Raw genomic sequence first — 18612 nt, 5'->3', positions numbered from 1 at the left:
GCCACCTCTTACCCGCCAACCAGCTGGGTCCAACTCGAACCCGGCACTGTCCTGGACTCTAACCCAGCACTGTCCTAACTTAAACCAGCGCTTGCTGATTAACAGCAGCTTGTCCTAACTCTAACCCCGGCAGCTGTCCCTACTCTAACCCAGCAGGTGTCCTACTCTACGCCAAGGCAGCTTGTCCTATACTGCTACCCGGGCAGCTTGTCCTAACTTTAAACCTCGGCAGCTTCCTGACTGTATACCGGCAGCTTGTCCTAACTCTTACCCGGCAGCTTGTCCAACCTAACCGCAGCTGTTACCTCCAAGCTTCCTAACCCAACCGGCAGCTTGTCTTAACTCTAACCCGGCCAGCTGTCTGCCTACAGAGCTAAAGCAGCTTGTCCTAATGTTACCCGGCAGCTGCCTCCTACAACTCTATACCAGGCACTCTGATAGCCCTAGAGCCAACTCCTAGAGCTGTCCGACCCAACCAGCAAGTTGCTACTCCACACTTGTTTAGTCTACCCGGCAGCTTGTCTAACCTACCGGACTGTCCTAACCTCGTAACCGCAACTGTCTGACTCTACCACAGCTTTCAACGGCACCGCAAGCTGTCTCCTAACCGGCGCTCTAGCTGTAAACCAGCAGCTTGTCCTAACTGTAAACCAGCAGCTTTCCTAACTGTAAACCAGCAGCTTTCCTACTGAAACAGCAGCTTGTCCTACTGTAACCAGCAGCTTGTCCTAACTGTAAACCAGCAGCTGTTGTCCTAACTGTAAACCAGCAGCTTGTCCTATCTGTAAACCAGGCAGCTTGTCCTAACGTAAACCAGCAGCTTGTTCCATACTGTATAACCAGCAGCTTGTCCTAACTGCTAAACCACAGCTGTCCTAACTGTAAACGCAAGGTCCAGCTTGTCCTAACTGTAAACCAAAGCAGCTTGTCCTACTGTAAACCAGCAGCTTGTCCACACTGTAAACCAAGCAGCTTGTCCTAACTGTAAACCAGCAGCTTGTCCTAACTGTAAACCAGCAGCTTGTCCTAACTAACCAGCTTGTCACTGTAAACGCAGCTTGTCCTAACTGTAAACCGGCAGCTTGTCCTAGCTGTAAACCAGCAGCTTGTCCTGACTCTAACCCGCAGCTGGGTTCCTAACTCAACCCGGCAGCTTGTTCCTAACTCTAAACCCAGCAGCGGTCCTAACTCTAAACCCGGCAGCTGTCCTAACTCTAACCCGGCAGCTCGCTCCTAACTCTAACCCGGCAGCTTGTCCTAACTCTAACCCGGCAGCTGTTCCTGACTCTATACCCAGCAGCTGGTGCCTAACTGTTAGCCCGCAGCTTGTCCTAACTCTAACTAGCCAGCTGTCCTAACTCTTACCCGGCAGCTTTGTCGCTGAATGTAAACCAGCAGCTTGTCCTATCTGTAAACCAGCAGGCTTGTCCTAACTGTTAGAACCAGCAGCTTTGTCCTAACGTGATAAACCAGCAGCTTGTCCTAACTGTATACCAGCAGCTTGTCCTATCTGTAAACCAGCAGCGTTGTCCTAACTTAAACCGGCAGCTGTGTCCTAACTGTAAACCGGCAGCTTGTCCTACTGAAACCAGCAGCTTGTCCTAACTGTAAAACCGGCAGCTGTCCTAGCTGTAAACCAGCAGCTTGTCCTAACTGATAACCGGCAGCGTGCCCTAAACTGTAAACGAGCAGCCTTTGTCCTAACTGTAAACCAGCAGCTTGTCCTAACTGTGTAAACCAGCAGCTTGTCCTAACTGTAAACCGGGCAGCTTGTCCTAGCTGTAAACCAGCAGCTTGTCCTAACTGTTAAACCAGCAGGCTTGTCCTGACTCGTAAAACCAGCAGCACGTGTCCTAACTGTAAACCAGCAGTGTCTTGTCAGCTTGCCCTAACTCTAACCCAGCAGCTTGTCCTAACTCTAAACCCGGCAGCTTGTCCAACTCTAACCCGGCAGCTTGTCCTAACCTCTAACCAGCTGTCGCAGCTGGTCCTAGACTTGTTACCCGGCAGCTTGTCCTAACTCTTACCCGGCAGCTTTCCGCTCTAACCCGCAGCTTTCTGACTCTAACCCAGCAGCTTGTTCCTAACCTAACCCGGCAGCTTGTCCGACTCTAACCCCGGCAGTGCTTCGTTGTCCTGACTCTAACCCAGCAGCTGGTCCTAACGTTACCCGGCAGCTTGTCCTAAACTCTTACCCGGCAGCTTGTCCTTACTCTAACCCAGCAGCTTGTCCTAACTGTTACCCGGCAGCTTGTGCCTGACTCTAACCCAGCAGCTTGGTCCTAACTCTAACCCGGCAGCTTGTTCTTAACCTCTAACCCGGCCAGCTTGGTCCTAACTCTAACCGCAGCTGGTCCACTAACTCTAACCCAGCAGTGTCCTGACTCTAACCCAGCAGCTTGGTCTAACTGTACCCGGCAGCTTGTTCCTAACTCTAACCCCGCAGCTGCTCCTAGCTGTAAACCAGCGAGCTTGTCCTAACTGTAAACCAGCAGCTTGTTCCTAACTGTAAACCAGAGCTTGTCCGACTGTAGACACCAGCCAGCTTGTCCTAACTGTAAACCAGCAGCTTTGTCCTAACTGAAACCACAGCTTTCCTAACTGTAAACCAGCAGCTTTTCCTAACTGTAAACCCAGCAGGCTTGTCCTAAACTGTAAACCAGCAGCTTGTCCATCTGTAAACCAGCAGCTTGTCCTAACTGTTAAACCAGCAGCGTGATCCTAACTGTAACCAGCAGCTTGTCCTAACTGTAAACAGCCAGCTTGTCCTACTGGTAAACCCAACAGCTTGTCCTAATGTAAACCCAGCATGAAACGTCGACTATGCCTAACTGTAAACAGGCAGGCTGTCCCATAACCTGTAGACATCGGACAGGCTTGTCCTACGATAAACCAGCAGCTTGTGCCTCAACTGTAAACCAGCCAGCTTCTGCCTACACCGTCAGGGTCCTAATAACCGCGATGTCCTAACAACCGAGCGTGTCCTATTAACCCAGCGTTTGTCCTGACTCTAACCCCGGCAGCTGTCCTAACTCGAACCGGCAGCTTGTCCGAACTCTAACCCAGCAGGCGGTGTCCAACTTTAACCCGGCAGCTTTGGTCCCTAATCTTAACCCGCAGCTTGTCCTGACTCTAAACCCAGCAGCTGGTCCAAAACTGTTCACCCGGCAGCTTGTCTAACTCTAACCTAGCAGCTTGTCCTAAACTCTAACCCGGTCAGCCTGTCCTGGACTCTAACCCAGCAGCTTGGTCCTAACTCAACCCGGCAGCTTGTCCTAACTCTAACCAGCAGCTTGTCCTAACTCGTAACCCAGCAGCTTGTCCTAACTGCTTACCCCGCAGCTTGTCCCACTCTAACCCAGCAGGGCTTGTCCTAACTCATTAAAACCCGGCAGCTTTGTTCCTAACTCTAACCACGGCAAGCTTGTCCTACTCTAAACCCTGGCAGCTGTCCTAACTCTTAACCCTGCAGCCGGTCCTAAACTTCTAACCCGCAGCAGCTGGTCCGGACTCTAACCCAGCAGCACGATGGATGACTCTGTGGATGATGTCAGTGTAAAGAGAGGCTGTTCTAACCCGAGCCCCTGTTCAACTCCTCAGAACTCAGGTTATGTTCCAAAATGTCTCTCTTTTCCTATGATAGTGCACAAAATGTAGGATCAAAAAACAGTGAATTATATAGGGAAGAGAGGTGCCATTTGGATGGACACAGTTGTAAAGAAGGCTGTTTATGATGACACACCAAATTATGATCACCAACCAATCAGAGACCACTATGATGACACCCCAATGATGACCACCAATCAGAGACCACTATGATGGACACACCAAATATGATCACCCAACCAATCAGAGACCACTGATGATGACACACCAAATGATGACCACCAATCAGAGACCACATGATGCACACCAAAGTGATGACCACCAATCAGAGACCCACTATGATGCACAGCCAAATGATGACCCCAATCAGAGACCACTATATGACACAGCAAATGAGACCACCAATCAGAGACCACTCAAATGATGACCACCAATCAGAGACCACTATGATGACACACCACATGACCATCAATCAGAGACCACTATGATGACACCCCAAATGATGACCACCAATCAGAGCCCACAATGATGACACACCAAATGCATTTGATGGATCCATTTTGTCTTCTTCTAATACCTCTTAAGGGGAAAGTAATCCAAAAGTAACTGAAAGTAATCCGATTATGTTACTGTCCCACCCTGATCTGTTTCACCTGTCCTTGTGATTGTCTCCACCCCCCTCCAGGTGTCTCACCCTGATCTGTTTCACCTGTCCTTGTGATTGTCTCCACTCCCCTCCAGGTGTTGCCCATCTTCCCCATTATCCCCAGTGTATTTATACCTGTGTTCTCTGTTTGTCCAGTTCGTCTTGTTTGTCAACCAGCGTTGTTGTTCTCAGCTCCTGCTTTCCCCAGTCTCTCCTTTTTCCTGCCCTCATGGTTTTGACCATTGCCTGTCCTGACTCTGAGCCAGCCTGCCTGACCACTCTGCCTGTCACTGACCCTGAGCCTGCCTGCTGACCTGTACCTTTGCCCCACCTCTGGATTGTTGACCTCTGCCTACCCTGACCCTAAGGCTGCCTGCCGTCCGGTACCGTTGCCCCACCTCTGGTTTACTGACCCCTGCCTGCCTTGACTTGTCTATTGCCTGCCCCTGTTGGATTATTAAACCATTGTCAATTCGACGTGTCTGCATCTGTGTTTTACCTTGATTCATGATAATGTGAACTGGCCATGACTGACCCAGCAGACCTGGGCTAGCTGCGCAACGGCATCTCCACTCAAGGAGCCACCATCGGTATGCACGAGGAATTGCTTCATGGCCTTGTGTAGGGGGTTGAAACGTTGGCTGAACGCCATGACCGGGCATTGGACAGTTTGCTGGAGCAATCCCACGGGTTGTCTGTGAGGCAGCCTACCACTGTGGTAACCACACAGCTCCTCAGTGCTAGCAGCGCCGTCTCATCAGTCACTCCACCTTCTCGGGAGCCCCGCTTACCTCCTCCGGAATGCTTCAATGGAGAGCCGAGCTGTCGGACATTCCTAGCTCAATGTGCCCTTGTCTTCGAGCTTCAGCCCTCCTCCTTCCCCTCGGATCGCTCCAAGACAGCCTACCTCATCACACTTCCGGGCGAAAGGCCGCCCTGAAGCTAATCCAGCTTCGGCAGGACTCCCGCAGTGTAGATGATTATGCTGTGTATTTCTGCACGTTGGCAGCGGAGAGTGCTTGGAATCAAGAGGCATATGTTCCTGCACGGCGTCTCGGAGGAGGTCAAGGACAAGCTTGCAGCACGGGAGTTTCCAACGGAGCTTGATTCCCTCATCGCTTTGACCATCCATATCGATGGACGATTATGGGAATGATGGAGCGAGAGGGAATTGGATTTCGCTCGCACGTCCAGGGATCCCACCTTGCCTCGGAGTCATCCCGGAAGCTCCCGATGATCTCGCTGCCGAGAGAATCCAAGGCTTCCCGACCTGCCCAAGGGGCTGCCGAAGACGGCAGAGTCACCGCTTCCTGAGCCTATGCCACTAGGCAGAGCTGGGCTGTTGCCAGCGGAACGGCAATACAGGATCGACAAGAAGAGTTGTCTGTATTGCGGGACTCTTGGTCATTTTGTGTCCTCTTGTCCTTTAAAAAAAAACAGGCTCACAGGTAGGAGCAGGGACTCTGGTGGGCCATATGGAGAACATTCCTGCTTCCCCTGCTCACACCCCTTTTCATGCCATTCTGCTGTGGGAAGACCAGTCCAAATCTCTCCGGGTTCTCATTGAGTCTGGGGCCGACGAGAGATTTTTGGACGCTACTCTGGCGTCCGAGCTGAACATCCCCACTCAGCCCCTCTCCATTCCCATGGACGTTAGAGCGCTGGACGGGCGCTCTATAGGCCGAGTCACCCACAACACCACTCCCATCAACCTACGTGTGTCAGGGAATCACATCGAGGCTATCCAGTTCCTGCTCATCAAGTCCCCTCAGATTCCCATGGTATTGGAATCTCCCACCTCCATCCCATTCTGCCACGCCCATTGCCTGAAGTCAGCACAACCTGCCCCCGGACGTCTTCCCTGGGGCTCGGAAGGTGCCCAGACCTCTCCGCAAATTTCCGTGGAGTACCAGGACCTCCGGGAGGTGTTCAGCATGGCCCGGGCCACTTCCCTCCTGCCGCACCGATCTTATGACTGCAGGATTGACCTTCTCCCTAGCACGACTCCGCCCCGGGGACGGCTGTACTCTCTGTCGGGACCAGAGACCAAGGAGATAGAGACCTACATCAGGGACTCCCTTGCCGCAGGATTCATCCGTCCTTCTTCTTCTCCCGCCGGCGCAGTGTTCGTCTTTGTGGAGAAGAAGGACAAGACCCTGCGCCTGTGCATCGACTACCGGTGAAGAACCGCTACCCGCTACCACTCATCTCCTCGGCCTTCGAGCCGCTCCAGGGGGTCACCGTGTTTTCCAAGCTGGATCTACGGAACGCCTACCACCTGGTGCGGATACGGGAAGGGGACGAGTGAAAGACCACCTTCAGCATGGCCAGCGGTCACTACAAGTATCTGGTCATGCCTTTTGGCCTTACCAATGCCCCTGCTGTGTTCCAGGCTCTGGTCAATGATGTTCCCGGCGACATGTTGAACCGGTTCGTCTTTGTTTACCTTTGTTTACTCATCCTCATCTTCTCTCGTTCCACCCAAGAATATGTGCTCCACGTCCGACAGGTTCTCCAACGTCTCCTGGAGAACCAGCTGTTTGTAAAAGCAGAGAAGTGCGAGTTCCATCGTTCCACCATCCCTTTTCTGGGTTTCATCATCGCCGCAGGGAGTGCGCAAATGGATCCCAGGAAGGTGAGAGCGGTGGTGGATTGGCCCAAGCCTACTTCCAAGGTGCAGGTGCAATGCATCCTGGGGTTCGCCAACTTCTATCGTCGCTTTATCCAGGTTACAGCACCCTGGCTTCTCCACTGTCTGCACTCACCTCGCGTTCTGGAACCTCAAACATCACTTCACCACAGCTCCCATCTTGGTTCATCCGGACCCTTCCCGTCAGTTCGTGGTGGAGGCTGATGCTTCTGATGTCGGAGCAGGGGCGGTTCTGCCCTGGACCTCAAGCTACATCCCTGTGCCTTCTTATCCCACGGAAAATAACTACGATCAGGGGAATCCTGAGCTTCTCGCGGTGAAGATGGCGTTGGAGGAATGGAGGCACTGGCTGGAGGGGGCGGAACACACATTCATCGTGTGGACCGACCACAAGAACCTGGAGTATCTCCGCACCGCCAAGTGCCTCAACTCCAGGCAAGCCAGATGGGCCCTGCTGTTCACACGGGCCCTGATAATTGGATGTTTGTGCCTGACGCTGTCCGCTCTGCGGTCCTGGAGTGGGCCCATTCCTCCAGGCTTGCCTGCCACCCGGGCTCCCGTCGGACACTGGCCTTTGTGCGACAACGATTTTGGTGGCCTACTATTGGTTCTGGATGTCCCCGCGTTTGTCTCCACCTGCATGGTCTGTGCTCAGAATAAGACTCCTCAGCAAGCTCCCGCTGGTCCATGGACTGGATCCATGGACTGCCCATGGACATGGTCTCCGACCGGGGGCCTCAGTTTTGATCCCGGTTCTGGAAGGCATTCTGTGCCCTCATTGGGTCATCGGCCATCCTGTACTCTGGGTTCCATCCTCAGTCCAATGGCCAGACGGAGCGAGCCAACCACGATTTTGAGACTACTCTGCGCTGCCTGATCTCCGACAACTCCACCTCCTGGAACCAGCAGCTGGTGTGGGTCGATTACGACCACAACACCCATCCCTGCTCTGCCACAGGCCTATCTCCGTTTGAGTGTTCCCTGGGGTATCAGCCCCCGCTCTTCCCCTGGGCAGGAGGAAGAGGCCGGCGTACCTTCTGCCCAGATGTTTGTCCTCCACTGTCATCGTACCTCGAGGAGAGCCTGTCATCGTACCTCGAGGAGAGCCTGTCATCGTACCTCGAGGAGAGCCTGTCATCGTACCTCGAGGAGAGCCTGTCATCTACCTCGAGGAGAGCCTGTCACTCGACCTTCGAGGAGAGCCTGTCATCGTACCTCGAGGAGAGCCTAAGTTCAGCCGTACCTCGAGGAGAGCCTGTCAATCGGACCTCGAGGAGAGCCCGTCATCGTACCTCGAGGAGAGCCGTCCATCGGACCTCGAGGAGAGCCCGTCATCGTACCTCGAGGGAGCCGTCATCGTACCTCGAGGAGAGCGCCGTCATCGTACCTCGAGGAGAGCCCTCATCCGTACCTCGAGGAGAGCCCGTCATCGTACCTCGAGGGAGAGCCCGTTCGCATCGTACCTCGAGGAGAGCCCGGTCGGTCCTCCTCAAGACCCCTCCCAGGTATCGACGACAAGCGGATCACCACCGGACCCCGGCTCCCCGGTATCATCTTGGGTAGAAGTATGGCTATCCACCAGGGATCTGCCCCTCCGGGTGGAATCCTGCAAACTGTCCCCCCGGTTTATCAGCCCATCTCCATCTCCAAAGATTATTAGCCCCTCTGCTGTCGCCCCTCTGCTGTTCGCCCCCTCTGCTGTTCGTCTTCTGTTGCCCTGGACCTTCGTATACATCCCACCGATTCATGTGTCCAGAGTCAAACCAATGTCTCAGCCCTTTGTCTCCGTCCCCTAACCCTGAGCCTGCCTGCCGATCTGTACCTTTGCCCCACCTCTGGATGTTGACCTCTGCCTTACCCTGATCCTGACTGCCTCCGTGTACCGTTGCCCTCACTCAACATGCACGTCAACAACATATATCCCACCTTCACTCAACAACATATACCCACCCTAAACTCAACAACATATATCCCACCCTCACTCAACAGACAGCACGAGTCCAACAAGCAGGTAAAATACACACCCTACACATAAGCAAACATATATCCCACCCTCCACTCAACAAACAGTAGTACAGACGACTCCTCAAGACTAACAAGCCAAATATCCCACCATTCACTCAGACCAAGCCATTCACTGATCCCACCATCACTCAACGATAGGGTCATCCAGCAAGAGCGCAACTCAGCTCGAGAGACTAGTCGATCAACGAATGGAGGCGAGGAGAGCGGTGAGAGCGGGGGCAGCAAAGAAAACATATATCGGCCCAACCCTGCAACACATGCATGACATCAGACACGACAAACAAACAGGTAATATCCCACCCTCAGGCTGCCAACAGTCAACACTATATGCCAACAGCCGTCACTCAGAGACATTGCAAGACAACACATAGTATACACGGAGCGCCGATCACTGACAATGCAAGGATATATACCAGCGCCTCACTGCGAAAGCGAACGATAGTATCCCATCCAGCTCAGACATATCATCCAGCACCACTGCACTCACACAAGTCAGTAGCAGGGTAGCGAGGACAACGAGATGATGTGGATCCACTCCGTCACTCAAAAGTGACAGACCACTACAGAGCGAGACCGATGTACTGTCCCTAACGAGGACCCATCAGCTCAGAGAAGTACTACGGTGACAAGACCGAAGTACAATACTGTCTATCACGTCAACAATTACAGGAACAATACAGGTGAGTATCATCACGACCGCAGAACCTCAGTCAACAACATAGTAAGTCCGACCGCTTGGCGACTCAACGCGTATGAAGTATGAGTCATCATAGTATGTCCTCAGCAGCTAGCTCGCGGACTATATAGTGCATCGCGGCTACTCAACAGGTCACAACACTATGATAGCGCCACCGCTCACCGAGACTGCACTGCCCGCTACTACCGCCCTGCGACAGTACCGAGCAGTCAGACGCGAAGATACCTCTATTATCTTCCTCCAGAGCTCTCATGTCATCTCCATCAAGCAAAGCAGTATATGCCACCTAAGTGCTGCCGGGCTTGAAGAACAACATAATCCACCTCAGGAGAGCGGTACACGAAAGAGAGTGCCCACGCCTCAATAGACTCGCAGGCAGACACGGGGAGAGTGCAGAAGACAGAGCAGTGAGACAGTAATCGCTCCGCTCACTCAAGACAGACAACTATGAGAACGATACTAAGAGTCGCCTTCCGTTCAGCAATACAACAACAGACAAGCGCGTGAGTATGTGCCGGACCAGCCCATACTCAACCAGACAAACAAGCAATATCCCCCTCACTCCAACAGACAGCGAACAGATATCCCTCCATCACTAAATAGACAACAGAGCAGTAGATATCCCCGGCCTAACACTCAACCGAGACAAGAACAACAAGCAAGTAATCCTCCCTCACTCAACCAGACAACAAACAGATATCCCTCCCGTCAGCGTCAAAGGGACAGACAAGGAGTGAAGATACCCACCGGTCACTCAACAGACAACAACAGTATCATCCTCCCTTCACTCGAACGAGAGCTACGGAAACATCTATCCCTCCCTCATCAACAGACAACACAGGAGCAGCTTAGATCCCTCCGGACGAACTCAAAGACGAACGGAACAATATCCTGTGATCCAGACAGAGAGCGAGACAGCAGTAATCCCGTACGCCTGTCCTCAACGCAGGACAGACAAGGACATAGTGATCGCTCCTCGAGCGCAAGCACTACACAAGCATAAGAGTATACCCAATCCGCTGCGACTCAATAGAGACACTGGACGAGACATATAGTCCCTCCACATACACGGTGCAACTCACGGACAGACAAGGGCAACAGTGAGTAGAGATCCGTACCCTCAGGTTGCGAGAGCAGACAAAACAACATACCCCTCCCCACTCAACAGACAACCAGAACAATAGACTCTATCCACCGGCGTATCTCAACGAGACAAACAAGTATTCCCTCCACGAGCGAGTCGTACAACAGAGCAACACAGTATATCCCTCCCTCGACTCAACAGACAAACAAAGCGAGTGAGGTTATGCCCTCGCCTCACTCGAACCATTGAAGACAACATATATCCTCCCTCACTGCAAACAGGACAAAGCAGCAGTGTAATACCCCTCCGCTCTAGCCTAAACAGACAAACACATATATCCCACTGCTCACTGCAACAACAGATACAAACATATATCCCTCACCTCGATAACGATGACGCCCAGACCATACATAGAAGAGAGAACCCCATACTTATCCAATCCTCCACAGTTCAACATCTAAAAACAGACAACGAACAGTGTCCAGTCCGCCTCCCTCACTCAACAGACAACATAGCAATCTATATCCCTCCCTCACTCAACAAACTATAAACACAAAGCGATTACTATCCTGTCTCTAACAGCTCCTGCTACAATCTATCAACAGAACAACAAAAATAATGGGATATTCCTCTCCCTCGTATGCTCACATGCAGACATAGAACAAACATATTACTCCCACCTCCACTCAACAACATATGCCCACCCTCAGCTCAAAAACATATATCCCTCCTCACTCAAACAGACAACAACATATATCTCCCATCCAACAAATTATATCCTCCCTCACTCCATCAACACTGGCAACAACAATGATCCCTCCCTCCACTCAACATTATCCACCACGCAACAGCAACAACAATATATCCCTCCCACTCAACAACAAAATATCTCCCATCAATCACACTATATCCCACCCTCACTCAACAGACAAAATACCCTCCCAACAACATATATCCCTCCCTCCACAACAGACAACAACATATATCACCCCCTCACTCAAACAGTCAACAACATCATTTCCCACCCTCAACTCAACAGACAACAACATATATCCCCCAACCCTCACTCAAACACATTATATCCCTCCCTCACTCAACAGACAGAACAACATATATCCCTCCCTCACTCAACAGACAACAACATATATCCCACCCTCACTCAACAGACAACAACATATATCCCTCCCTCACTCAACATCAGACACGTCAACAACATATATCCCTCCCTCACTCAACAGACAACAACATATATCCAACAATGTTTTTCAAAGCAAAGTAAGCTGAAGAGGTACACTTTTGCAGGTGCACAAAAGTGACTATGGGTTTCAATGATATGTTCTCCCTCTCTGTGCTGTTGTTGAGATGGGTTGAGTGATGGTTGCTGTGGTGCCCAAGGTTAGCCGCAGAGGGGGCTAACAGTTCCCCCCTATACTACAGTATATGTCATGGACCAGAGTAATGTCCAGCTGTGTCAGATGACAGTGTGTCTTTAATGCTTTACAGTGCTGAAAGCTTTTCTCTACATGTCCAGATGCCACTCCTAAAAGCAGGATGTAGGACCATTAAATCTTTCTGTCACAGTAAAGCATTAAAACCTACTCTGTCTCTGTCATTACATATCTTTTATATGAGCAGAGCAGAGAGCAGCGTGTTAAAAATCTGAGTCAAAACTCATCGAGCCACGTGCTTCCTCAAAACAACTGACATGTAAAATGCATCGAGCTCTGCCACAGTCCCCGTGGATGACTTCTAGTGCGTGTAGCTAGTTAGAAAAGGGGGATACAAAGTCAAAGTGTGTTGCAAAGTAGGTTAACTGCTCTACTGTGTCCTTGTCATTAATGACTTATAGCACGGTTATAGCACCCATTATGACTCATAGAGGTGTTATAGCACCCATTATGACTCATAGAGGTGTTATAGCACTCATTATGACTCAGAGGTGTTATAGCACTCATTATGACTCAGAGGTGTTATAGCACTCATTATGACTCAGCGGTGTTATAGCACTCATTATGACTCAGAGGTGTTATAGCACTCATTATGACTCAGAGGTGTTATAGCACTCATTATGACTCAGAGGTGTTATAGCACTCATTATGACTTATAGCACTCATTATGACTCAGGTGTTATAGCACTCATTATGACTCATTATGACTCAGAGGTGTTATAGCACTCATTATGACTCATAGAGGTGTTATAGCACTCATTATGACTCATAGAGGTGTTATAGCACTCATTATGACTTATAGCACTCATTATGACTCATAGAGGTGTTATAGCACTCATTATGACTCATAGAGGTGTTATAGCACTCATTATGCATATATTTTAAATAACTCTAATAAAGATGTGAGAGTGTCTGATATAAGCTTGGATCAGTCATATATATATACACACCACAGAGTCCATGTTGAATCCATCTGTACAACCATGTAACTGTCTCTTTTACCTTTATTTAACAAAGCAAGTCAGTTAAGAACAAATTCTTATTTTCAATGACGGCCTAGGAACAGTGGGTTAACTGCCTTGTGCAGGTGGCAAAACGACAGATTTCAGCTCGGGGATTCGATCTTGCAACCTTTCGGTTACTAGTCCAACGCTCTAACCACTAGGCTACCTGCCGCCCCTCCACTCTAGACGCTAGGCTAGCCGGCAGCTCCTCCACTCTAGCCGCTAGGCTACCTGCCGCCCCTCCACTCTAGCCGTAGCTACTGGCCGCCACCTCACTCTACCGCTGGCTCACTGCCGCCCTCCCATCTAAGCGCAAGGCTACCTGCCCTGCCCCTCACTCTAACCGCTAGGCTACCTGCCGCCCCTCCACTCTAACCTAGGCTACTGCGCCTCCACTCTACGCTAGGCTACTGCGCCCTCAACTCCTACGCTAGGCTACTGCCCCCTCCACTAACCGCTAAGGCCTGCCGCCCCTCCACTTAACCGTAGGCTACCTGCCGCTCCACTCTAACCGCTAGGCTACTGCCGCCTCCACTCTAAACCGCTAGCCCTCACCTAGCCGCGCCCTCCATCTCGAACGCTAGGCTACTGCCGCCCCACTCTAACTGCTAGGCTACTGCCGCCCTCACTCTACCGCTAGGCTACTGCCGCCTCGCACTTAACCGCTAGGCTACCTGCCGCCCTGCACTCTAACCGCTACGGCTACCTGCCGCCCCCACTCTAACGCTAGGCTACTGCCGCCCTCCCTCTAACCGTAGGCTACTGCCCCTCCACTAGCCCTACACCTCGCCCTCCACTCTACGCCGCTAGCACCTGCCGCCCCTCCAACTCCCGCTAGGCTACCTGCCGCCCTCCACTCTAGCGCTAGCTACTGCGTCCCTCACTCTAGCGCTAGGCTACTCCCACGCCCTCCACTCTAGCCGCTAGGCTACCTGCCGCCCTCACTTAAGTCACCGCTGAGGTAGCCTGCCGCCCTCCACTCATAACCGCTAGGCTACCTGCCGCCCTCCACTCTAACACTAGGCTACCTGCCCCCTGTGGCTTGGCAGAGGTGAAACAATCGCGTTCCCACACATTCTTTCCCCTGAGACTTCAACCACGACTTATTCAAACCAAATCAAAGGTAGGTCTAGTCACTGTAGTGACCAGGTTTTATGGCTCACTTTGGCATTTATACAATTTCACCCATTATCATAGTTAGTTACTCTCTGAACTGCAGGTATTTCAATGTGGTGTTTTTTAAGGGGAGGAGAGTCTAGGTGTTTTCCATGTCTAATCTGCTATGAGGAATGCTCTTCCAGTCCTGTATTGTTGATATGTGGCTAAGATGAAAGAACATACGTATCCAGGTACAATGCCCACATGAAAAGCAGGAAAAAGTCGAGAGAGGGAGCCTACGAACGTAGGATTGCAGACACTGAGCCTTTCTGCCCATAGGGCATCAGTTAGGGGGAGGAACGTTAGGACAGGGGTAGGAGCAGTTGGACAGAGAACATGGACAGGTGGGGAGCACATTAGGCCAGGTAGGAGCACGTAGGACAGGGGGAGGAGCACGTTAGGACAGGGGAGCAGTTAGGAGGGAGGACAGTTAGGACAGGGAGGAGCACGTTAGGCAGGGGGGGGAGCAACGGTAGGAAGGGGGGGGCACGTTAGACAGGGGAGGCACGTAGGAGGGGGAGCACTTAGGTCAGGGGGGGCACGTTAGGACAGGGGAGGGCACGTAGGACAGGAGGACACGTAGGACAGGGGGGGAGCACGTTAGGACAGGGGGAGCACGTTAGGACAGGGGGAGGAGCACGTTAGGACAGGGGAGGAGCAGTTAGGAGGGGAGGACACGTTAGGACAGGGGGGGAGCACGTTAGGAAGGGGGAGCACGTTAGGACAGGGGAGGAGCGTTAGGACGGGGAGGAGCAACGTTAGGACAGGGGAAACTGGGAGCACGTAGACAGGGGGGGGAGCACGTTAGACAGGGGGAGAGCAGGAGCGGGGGAGCGTTAGGACAGGGAGGAGCACAGTTAGGACAGGGGGAGGAGCACGTAGGACAGGGATAGGAGCACGTTAGGAACAAGGGGAGGAGCACGTTAGGAAAGGGGGGAGCACGTTAGGAGACGGGGGGGACCGTTAGGACAGGGGAGGAGCACGTTAGGACAGGGGGAGGAGCACGTTAGACAGGGGGGAGGAGCACGTTAGGAAGGGGAGGAGACATTAGGACAGGAGGGTAGGAGCACGTTAGGACAGGGTAGGAAGCACATTAGGACAGGGTAGGAGCACGTTAGGACAGGGCGGAGACGTTAGGACAGGGAACGGAGCAGTTAGGACGTGGGGGGAGCACGTTAGGACAGGGGGGAGCCACGTTAGGGACAGGGGGAGGGACACGTAGGACAGGGGAGGAGCACGTTAGGACAGGGGGAGGAGCTAGTTAAGGAGACTGGGGGAGGACACGGTAGGAAGGGGGAGGAGCACGTTAGGACAGGGGGAGGAGCACGTTGGGACAGGGGGAGGAGCAGTAGGACAGGGGAGGAGCAGTTAGGACAGGGGAAGGAGCACGTTAGGACAGGGGGGAGCACGTTAGGACAGGGGGAGGAGCAAGGTTAGGACAGGGGAGGAGCACGTTAGGACAGGGGGAGGAGCACGTTAGGACAGGGGAGGAGCACGTTAGGACAGGGGGAGGAGCACGTTAGGACAGGGGTAGGAGCACTTAGGACAGGGAGGAGCACGTTGGAACAGGGTCAGACGTTAGACAGGGACAGGAGCACGTTAGGACAGGGACAGGGAGCACGTTAGGACAGGGGGAGGAGCATACGTTAGAGCAGGGGGAGGAGCAGTTAGGCAGGGGGAAGGCACGTTAGACGGGGCAGAGCAGTTAGGAAGGGGAGGAGCACGTTAGGACAGGGGGAGGAGCACTTAGGACGGGGGAGGAGCACGTTAGGACAGGGGGAGAGCACGTTAGCAAGGGGGAGGAGCACGTTAGGACAGGGGGCGAGCAGTTAGGACAGGGAAGGAGCCGTTAGGACGGGGGGGAGCACGTTAGGACAGGGGGAGAGCAGAGTTAGGACAGGGGGAGGAGCACGTTAGGACAGGGGAGGAGCACGTTAGGACAGGGGGAGGAGCCGTTAGGACAGGGGGAGGAGCACGTTAGGACAGGGGAGGCGTAGGAGGGTAGGAGCACATAGGCGGGTAGAAGCAGTTAGGACAGGGTCAGGAGCACGTTAGGACAGGGACAGGAGCACGTTAGGACAGGGACAGAGCACGTAGGACGGGGTGGAGCACGTTAGGACAGGGGGGAGCACGTTAGGACAGAAGGAGCACGTTAGGACAGGGGGAGGATGATCACGGAGGAGTATGCTCAGGGCCAATGTTTCAGGTTTTTCGTTCAGATTGAAAGAGAAAGTGTTAGAATGAGAGTCATGGTAGGAACAGAGGAGTTTATTACATAACAGGACTTTGAGACTTAACCAAAATGACAGCAGGCTGAGAACACATAAGTTGTCAGCAGCTTTTATACAACAGTACAGAGGGAGGTACAACCGTACAGAGGGAGGTACAACATACACTGATATATACAGCCTTACGAGTAGTAACTCTCCCAATGGGGGGACTATACATGGATATAGTCTACCACAGCTACTTCTTCTAGGCATGAGGGAAGAAAACAAAAGGGACACAATTCAATTCTTAATTCAAACTAAAATTGGTAGATTATAAATTGGTATCTGTATAAATTGGTCAATAAGAGCACTGTGCATGTAGCCGTACGTGTGTACTGTTTATACTGTGCATGTAGCCTGGTTTATAACTGTGCATGTAGCCTGGTTTATACTGGTGCATGTAGCCTGGTTTAGTACTGTGTCATGTATGCCTGGTTTGTACTGTGCAGTACCGGTTGTATCGTGCTAGGCCTGGTTTGTACTGTGCATGTAGCCTGTTTTGTACTGTCATGTACCTGTTGTACTGTGATGTAGCCTGTTTATACTGTGCATGTAGCCTGGTTTTATAACTGGCATGTAGCCTGGTTTGTACTGTGCATGTAGCCTGGTTTATACTGTGCATGTAGCCTGGTTTATACTGTGCATGTAGCTGGTTGTACTGTGCCTGTAGCTGGTTTATACTGTGCATGTAGCCTGGTTTATACTGTGCATGTAGCTGGTTTTTGTGTAGCTGTGCATGTAGCCTGGTTGATACTGTGCATGTAGCCTGGTTTATACTGTGCATGTAGCCTGGTTTATACTGTGCATGTTAGTAAGGCAGGCTGTGTGAATCATTCAATCCCCCTCTATCCGTACTCAGGGGTGATAATTTATTGTTTTCATCCAGCTGTCATTATACTCAATAGTCTGAATTATTGGTCCTTTGTAGTAAAATAACCAGTAGGCAACTTTCTTCTTTACCATTAATGTACATCACACCCTGCATGCACTGAAACAATTTACTTTTAGGTTGAGTAGGTTGAACATTCATTTGAAAAAAAGCCACTGTGTATTAATTTCAACAGAACAGAGTCAACACAGGCTTGAATAAGAGGCCAATAGAAATGTATAGGTGTTCAAATCCATAGGATAATAATATTATCAGATTTAGGCACTGTTCTTTCTCTCGATTGGATACCCCAGAAAATGAGAAGGGGAAAAATGTAGGCTACTGAAAGGCGAAAATTACAGAAAAACAAACTCGCAAATGTATGAATAAATCGAGGCAATGCATAATGAAACCGAAAAGAAACGGAACACAGTTTTAACCTACTCAAATCGTAAACAGCTATTGAAAGTTGAAACATTGTAACATCAAAGGGCAGAAACTTTCGTTGAAACAAGCAACGCAACAAAGTAACGTTATACTTGAATGACCAGAGTACAGCTGCATTCATTCAATACCCTTTAAAGTGCTATTTAAAAACATTAAATATGCTTTATAGAATTTTTTCAGCGTATCGTCCTTACCTGAACTTTAGCTAAATCCAACCATATGCTTCTCCAGCGTCGTTCGACTACAGTTCCCACACACAAATGCCTGTATCCCGCTCGTCCTTCCCACAGCCAGGGAGGAAAACCCGTGTGGAATTACACGGACCAATAGCAACGCCGAGGAGGACCGTGTGGGGGCCACTGAGGATACAACCCGATGTCGCGTTTACAATAAGTGACGAAAGCCAAACAGGTTACTCATTTACATATATAAGTTGAATTGCAATATCGGCTATTAGATTTTTTTTTATTGAATTCATTACAGCTTTAACAACCACGGGTTGAAAAGGGGTCTCGTTACAAACTAATTTGCATGGCCTACTGTACTTGTGTTTTAACAACAGTGCCATCTCGTGCTGAAACTAGAGAAACACTATTTTACAAAGTCATCTGGTGATGTAAAAAAAAAAGAAAGACAGACCAGCAGAAATTCAGAATTATATTCTGTGATTACTTGACATTGTGCACCTCGTCAGCATCTCCAGTACATT

At 51.3% G+C, this 18612-nt stretch overlaps 1 pseudogene; it reads right to left on the bottom strand.

The window, feature by feature from the left end:
* The window catches only part of LOC112073302 (uncharacterized), a 23942-nt pseudogene extending 5746 nt beyond the window's left edge, over positions 1–18196 (bottom strand).
* Between the last annotated feature and the right edge of the window lie 416 nt (positions 18197–18612).

Source organism: Salvelinus sp. IW2-2015, unplaced genomic scaffold, assembly GCF_002910315.2.
Source record: "Salvelinus sp. IW2-2015 unplaced genomic scaffold, ASM291031v2 Un_scaffold2215, whole genome shotgun sequence".
Taxonomy (NCBI): Eukaryota; Metazoa; Chordata; class Actinopteri; order Salmoniformes; family Salmonidae; genus Salvelinus; species Salvelinus sp. IW2-2015.
This window is presented reverse-complemented; position numbering and strand designations above follow the sequence as displayed.